The sequence below is a fragment of the Portunus trituberculatus genome, chromosome 40 (assembly GCF_017591435.1).
Source record: "Portunus trituberculatus isolate SZX2019 chromosome 40, ASM1759143v1, whole genome shotgun sequence".
NCBI classification, from domain to species: domain Eukaryota; kingdom Metazoa; phylum Arthropoda; class Malacostraca; order Decapoda; family Portunidae; genus Portunus; species Portunus trituberculatus.
In genome coordinates, this window is record NC_059294.1 from 18,765,639 (window position 1) to 18,773,250 (window position 7,612).

The 7,612-nt window shown below is 35.4% G+C and overlaps 1 long non-coding RNA gene across 1 annotated transcript; it reads left to right on the forward strand.

Moving 5' to 3' along the window:
• The first annotated feature begins 3,324 nt into the window (after window positions 1-3,324).
• On the forward strand, window positions 3,325-3,785 carry LOC123516003. Its single transcript, XR_006678044.1, has 2 exons — window positions 3,325-3,423; window positions 3,454-3,785. It is a non-coding gene; the product is annotated as an uncharacterized LOC123516003 (long non-coding RNA).
• Window positions 3,786-7,612: the final 3,827 nt, after the last annotated feature.

Here is a 7,612-nt window from a genome sequence, read left to right on the forward strand (position 1 = left end):
CTATCACCGGTGTTATGCGTTCAGCATAAAGAGGTGGATCTCTGACACGGAAACCATAATCATTCCAGGGAAAATCAACATAATACCTCCTTAGGTCCCCCCACTGGCAGAGGCAAAATAGCAGAGGCACCTCTGCTTTGGGGGATCCTGAGGAGGAATTGGAGAAATAAGACAAAATAGGGAAATGAGATTGTGATTGGAGGAGCCTAACGGAGATGATAGGGTAACAGCATAAGCAGAAGGATTAGAGGAAAGGAAAAGATCAATAATATTGGGCGTGTCTCCAAGACGATCAGGAAAACAAGTAGGCTGTTGCACTTTTTTTTTTTTATACCATGTGGGCTTTTCACGGGAATTTATGGGCTAAAGGGGATACTTATTAAGGGTACCTCCTATTTCAAAGCCCACCCGCTAGGAAACTGTTGCCCCGAGTGAGGACTTGTTGCTGTAGGTCATGGAGGATAGCAAATTTAAAAACTAGTTCACCAGGATGGTCAATGAAGGGAGAGGAAAGCCAAAGCTGGTGGTGAACACTGAAATCTCCAAGAATGGAAATCTCTGCAAAAGGGTGGAGGGACAGAATATGCTCTACTTTGGAAGTTAAATAGTCAAAGAATTTACTATAGTCAGAAGAGTTAAGGGAGAGATAGGCAGCACAGATGAACTTAGTTAGACAACGACTATCGAGTTGAAGCCAGATGGTGGAAGACTCAGAAGATTCCAGAGCGTGGACACAGGAGCAAGTTAAGTCGTTGCGCACATAGATGCAACATCTAGCTTTGGAGCAAAAATAAGAATAGAGAAAAGTAGGAGGGAACAGAGGATGCTTCAGACAGCTGTGTTTCGGCGAGGAAAAGAGAGGAAGTTTTATTAGAGAAGAGGTGGAGTTCCACAGATTGAAAATTAGATCCAAGACCGTGAATGTTGCACAAGTTAATGTAGAAAAAGTTGAAGGTGTCACGATATTTGGGGTCGTTATCAAGAGAGGAGTCTGACCTGGGGACATTTCTGGTCCCCTCACCAGAAGGGGACTCTGAGGCTGGGTTTGGAGTCGCCATTTTTCTATTTTGAATTTTAAGTGACGGTGTGTGTGTGTGCATGTAGTTTTATGTGAAGAAAGAGTTTTCTTTAGAGGGCAGGCTGTGACTGCCCCCTTGAGTTGAGACACAAAGAGAAATGTTCAACGAGATCAGAACTTGCTTTAATGGAAGATTCACAGCATCCCCTGAACTAGTGCTATTAGACATCGCTGGGAGTGAACTATCGTTTCAGCAACCTCGAAACATGGACATAAGACGGAAAACAGGAGCGTAACTCGGGCGTTCCCATGTATTTTCAATGGGGTGTCGGCAATGTTTCAGGTGTAAGGGGGGTAGGGGCAGCAATGGACCAATTGCGCGCTGGGTTAATTTTTGTGACGTCATGCCGCCTTCTGTTATTCAACCTCCTTGAGTTTAACCTATGTTTTGTTGGAGGAATTCAACTATTATTGTTTTAATGAGAGAAAAAAATATTAACAGATAAAATAAAAGTTTTGTAGTTAAAGGAACAAACAATAGCTAGATATAAGTTTTGTTTGATGTATTAGAGAAAATCATGAAGTATAAGATATGCTACTAACTACAATTTGCAGGGAAGCAGTTGGCATACAAATTATAAGAGTTTTGCTTCTACTGACTGCAATAACTCAATTGATATGGATTTCTTGCCGACATACATAGTACAGTGCCTTGTCCTTAGTGAGTAAGCAATGATGCGGAAAACATTGAAAAGTGACAATTTCTGCATAAGACATAAAACCACTACTTTAAACTTTTTTTTTTTATTTATACAACCATATTCTTTATTAGTATCTGGAGGAGACAGTAGACACCTACCGAAACGGTGATTACTCCTAGTTATGTCTAATAGCACATGTTCAGGGATTGCTGTGAACTTATCACTAAAGCCAGCTGTGAACTTACTGAACGAACGTTTCCCTGCGTCTCACAGCACCTGGACAAGTCGAGCGCACACACCTTTCCCACCGCCGAAATGTTGCATCTCTTTCTCTTTTATCGTTATTTTCATGCTAACAGCCTACTAATCATATTAACTGCATGCCTTCCCTCCTCCTGCAGCCTTGTTGCACAAGGCTTTCTTCTTTCTCTCATCCCTATTCTGTTCAACTCTCTAATACAAAAGTTAACCAGTACTCTCAATCATTCATACCTTCCTCTGGTAAACTCTGGAACTCCCTGCCTGCTTCTGTATTTCCAACTTCCTACAACTTGACTTCTTTAAAGGAGGTGGTTTCAAGACATTTGTCCATGTCTTTTGGATATTTCTTAATCTCTTTAGGGAACCGGCAATCCAGTGGGCCTTTTTTTTTTATTTGTTTGTTGCCCTTAGCCAGTTAGCCCTCGTGCATAAAAAAAAAGTAAATAAATAACCTAACGAGTTCGGGCTTTCTATAATTTTCAGGGTTGATTTTCCATTGATTCCTTTTCTCCATTCCATTCTGGTTTTCACTATTCTACAGATGATGAATACAACTTTATCTGATGTACTACTTTACGGTAGTACAGCTTTATATGATGTACTATACTATAGTGCATTCGAAAACATAACAAAACAATCATGACTATGTTGTCTAAGGAATTTTCTCGATCCACTGTTCTGTCTAGGAAAAATTCCCTAAACCCTACCATATTGTTTTGACGCTCGATCTGTCTCCAGTGCGCTTGACTTGGCACGCTCGACTCGTTCATAAACCCAACCCCAGCACCTCAGTGGACCTTTTTACAAATTTTATTGCCCTTGCCTGGTTTTTCATCTTACTATGTGCTATGGGAAACCAGGCAAGGGCAATAAAATTTGTAAAAAAGGCCCACTCATAATCTAAAATGGATGATACTTCACATCTCATCTCTTAATTTGTTAAAACAGCTTTTGTATTAAGTCAGGTGTTCGGAGACGTCTCCGTCAGTTTTTCTCGACCTTCCACCTGCTAAAGGGGCTATCACACTGGCCTATGATACGCGGAACGAGGAACATCCGCTCTATATAGCTGGAACTTGCCCTGGATTAGCGGAGATGGCTTCATATCCATCCCGGTTCACCGTATGCTATCCCAATGAAAAAATAAACATAATATACGTAATAAAAACCTTTTATTTAAATTGAAAAGAACGTACCTAAATTTTTCATATTGGAATATTAAATAGTATTTCATCAATCAATCTAGAAAGAAAATTTTTTATATATATATATATATATATATATATATATATATATATATATATATATATATATATATATATATATATATATATAATTATATCATGTCGATAGTTTGGGCTCATGGCAACCACCTCCGACTCCAAAATTGCCGTCGCGCACGTTTTTCTCTAGTTTCTTTTACTTACTTTTCTTCAATAAGAGGTTCTTTTACTTACTTTTCTTCAATAAGAGGAAGTGCAAATGCAATTCCAGAACGAAGCACAGGTTGAGGTATAAGTGGCATGGTTTTGTTCTGGTATATTTTGATTAGACTTGGTCTTGGTTACTGGGCCGCTTGCCTAGCATATAGCAAGAACGCGGGCAGCTTGTCTGTGATAATGTTCCTGGAAGTCCCTGCCTACTTGTTTAGTTCCAACTTCCTATGACGACTTCATTTCATTAAGATGGGGGGTTTCAAAACATTTGTCTTTATCTCTGGTAAACTCAATCGGACCTGCAGGGGGCTGACACTTGAGTTGGCCTTTTTCTTTCGTTGCCCTTGGCCGGCTTTCCCCTCCTACATTTAAAAAAAAAAAAAAAAAAAAATATGAGACCACTAGTATCTCCCCATTCCTTCCTATCATACCCTTAACGTTTTTCTGCAAGACTTCTCCCTCCCCTGCTGAGGTGACAGGTTTGGTCCAGATGCATTAGAGAGTAAGATAAACTCGACTATGTTTACGAGCATTTAGCCTAAGATTGGAGCGGAGTTTCAGCCAGATGGGATATATTTCCCGTTTTAGCTACAAACTCCAGTCCCAGTCACTTTCTGGCGCGGTGCGGGTAAGGATGCCAGGGAGTGGCCACTATTAAATATAATATATATACATATATATATATATATATATATATATATATATATATATATATATATATATATATATATATATATATATATATATATATATATATATATATATATATATATATATATATATATATATATATATATATATATATATATTTCCGTTACCAGTTCTATCACTCCAGTGCAGCCTCAGGACCCGCCTAAGCGGAGGTGCTTCTGGCATTTTAACTCTGCTAAATGGGAGGAACTAAGGCAGTACTATTCTGATTTCCTTGGGATGATTATTGTTTTCATGTCAGAGATCCTTCTCTTTGTGCCGAGCGCATAACAGAGGTGATTATCTCTGGCATGGAGCTATACATTCCTCATACTTTCTCTAACCCTAAAGCTAAAAAGCCTTGGTTTAACTCTGCTTGTTCTCGTGCTGTCAATGATAGAGAGGCGGCTCACAAACGGTTCCGTAGCCATCCAACTGCTGAAACTCATGCCCTATATATTTCTGCCCGTAATCATGCCAAATCTATTCTCCAACTTACTAAAAACTCTTTCATCAATAGAAAATGTCAAAGTCTTTCCAATTCTAACTCCTCTCGAGATTTCTGGCATCTAGCCAATAATATCTCTAACAACTTTACTTCTTCGTCTTTCCCTCCTTTACTTCATCCAGATGGCTCTACAGCTGTCTCTTCTTTTCTAAAGCTGAACTCTTCGCTCAAACCTTTGCTACCAACTCAACTTTGGATGATTCTGGGCATATTCCTCCTACTCCTCCACCCTCTGACTACTTCATCCCTAAAATTAAAATTCTTTATAAAGACGTTTTCCTGGCCCTCTCTGGCCTTGATTCTCGGAAGGCTTACGGTCCGGATGGAGTCCCTCCTGTTGTTCTCAAAAACTGTGCTTCCGAACTCGCTCACTGCCTGGTCAAACTCTTTCATCTGTGTCTCTACTTCTATTTATCCTTCTTGCTGGAAGTTTGCTCACATTCAACCTGTCCCTAAAAAAGGTGACCACTCCAATCCTTCTAACTACCGCCCTATAGCTTTGATTTCCTGCCTTTCTAAAGCCTTTGAGTCTATCCTTAATAGGAAGATAATGAGGCATCTATCAGCTCACAACCTTCTCTCTGATTGCCAGTATGGTTTCCGTAAAGGCAGATCTACTGGTGATCTTCTTACTTTCCTAACTGAATCTTGGTCATCCTCTTTTAGGGACTTCGGTGAAACCTTTGCTGTCGGCCTTGACATATCGAAAGCCTTCGATAGAGTCTGGCACAAATCTTTAATTTCTAAACTACCCTCCTACGGATTCTATCCTTCTCTCTGTACCTTCATCTCCAGTTTCCTTTCCGATCGTTCTATTGCTGCTGTAGTAGACGGTCACTGTTCTTCCCTAAAACTATCAACAGTGGTGTTCCACAGGGTTCTGTCCTATCACCCACTCTCTTTCTATTATTCATCAATGATCTCCTAAATCTGACTCAATGCCCTATCCACTCCTATGCTGATGATACCACCCTGCATTATTCAACAGCGTTCAACAGACGCCCAACCCAACAACAATTAAATGACTCAAGGCGAGATGCTATAGGACGCCTAACTTCTGATCTTTCACTTGTTTCTGATTGGGGCAGAGAAAACCTGGTTTTGTTCAATGCCTCAAAACTCAATTTCTACAACTATCTACTCGACATAACCTTCCAGACAACTATCCTCTCTTCTTCAATAACACTCAACTTCCCTCTCCTCTACATTAAACACACTCGGTCTATCCTTCACTAAAAATCTAAACTGGAAATTTCACATCTCTACTCTTGCTAAATCAGCTTCCAAGAAGTTAGGTGTCCTATGGCGTCTTCGTCCATTTTCTCTCCCTCCCAGCTGCTTGCTCTGTACAAGGGCCTTATCCGCCCGTGTATGGAGTATGGCTCTCATGTCTGGGGGATCCACACACAGCTTTACTAAACAAGGTGGAATCTAAAGCTTTTCGTCTTATCAACTCTTCTCCTCTAACTGACTGTCTTGATTCTTTAAGTCACCGCCGCAATGTTGCATCTTTATCTGTCTTCTACCGCTGTTTTCATGCTGTCTGCTCTTCTGAACTTGCTAACTGCATGCCTTCCCCTCCTGCGGCCTCGCTGCACAAGACTCTCTACTTCTTCTCATCCCTATTCTGTCCATCTTCCTAATGCAAGAGTTAACCAGTATCTTCACTCCTTCATTCCCTACACTGGTAAACTCTGGAACTCTCTACCTGTGTCTGTATTTCCACCTGCCTATGACTTAAACTCTTTCAAAAGAGGAGTGTCAAGACACCTCTTACGTTAACTGGACCCTCCTTTTAGATTTTTTGTTTTTCTCTTTCTACTTTTCTTTAACAGGGCCTGGCAACCAGCAGGATTTTTTTTTTCCAACACTGTGTTTGCCCTTGGCCAGTGCCCTTGTAATGTAAAAAAAAAAAAAAAAAAAAAAAAAAAATTTTAAGATACTTTATATATTTGAGGCATATTAAGACAGTTTGGCAGATTATATATTTAAGACAGTTTAGGTTATATATTTTAAAGTTTGACATATATATATTGAGACAGTTTGGCATGTTTAAACATTTTAAGACAGTTTGTTTTGTTGATTGCGTTCAGTTCATTTACAACATAGTGAATGACTCAATGTAAACATGCATCTGTTACAGGAAATATATATATATATATATATATATATATATATATATATATATATATATATATATATATATATATATATATATATATATATATATATATATATATATATATATATATATATATATATATATATATATATATATATATATATATATATATATATATATATATATATATATATATATATATATATATATATATATATATATATATATATATATATATATATATATATATATATATATATATATATATATATATATATATATATATATATATATATATATATATATATATATATATATATATATATATATATATTATATATATATATATATATATATATAATATATATATATATATATATATATATATTATATATATATATATATATATATATATATATATATATATATATATATATATATATATATATATATATATATATATATATATATATATATATATATATATATATATATATATTATATATATATATATATTATATATATATATATATATATATGTGTATGTATTATATATATATATATATATATATATATATATATATATATATATATATATATATATATATATATATATATATATATATATATATATATATATATATATATATATATATATATATATATATATATATATATATATATATATATATATATATATATATATATATATATATATATATATATATATATATATATATATATATATATATATATATATATATATATATATATATATATATATATATATATATATATATATATATATATATATATATATATATATATATATATATATATATATATATATATATATATATATATATATATATATAT